The sequence below is a fragment of the Triticum dicoccoides genome, chromosome 3B, assembly GCF_002162155.2.
Source record: "Triticum dicoccoides isolate Atlit2015 ecotype Zavitan chromosome 3B, WEW_v2.0, whole genome shotgun sequence".
NCBI classification, from domain to species: Eukaryota; Viridiplantae; Streptophyta; class Magnoliopsida; order Poales; family Poaceae; genus Triticum; species Triticum dicoccoides.
Genome location: NC_041385.1, coordinates 695,731,426 through 695,731,765, shown reverse-complemented (window position 1 = coordinate 695,731,765; position 340 = coordinate 695,731,426).

The following is a 340-nucleotide window of genomic DNA, read 5'->3' as shown; positions in this document are numbered from 1 at the left end:
GCAGTGTCTATAAGCCGGTGCTTGAAGCACTCCTGCTCTATGGGATACTCTGGTACGCCGAATTCGTCGTCACCGAGGCTCACCTCGTATTTGGAGGGGGGCATGTAGTTATCGTCCTCCAAGTATCCGTCCGTCGCCTGTTCTTCTGGGCTGACCTGCCCGTGTTCTTGTTCGGCTTGCTCGAAGGTAGGTTGATCAGGATTGTATTCTTCTTCGGCGCCATCTGGATTATTTTCTTCTCGGTGCCGGTGTTGCTGTGGCGGGGCTTGGAGCGGCGCCGATGACGCCCATGCTTTGATTTCTTCCCTGAGGGGTTATCTCCTGTTGCCTCATCTCCATT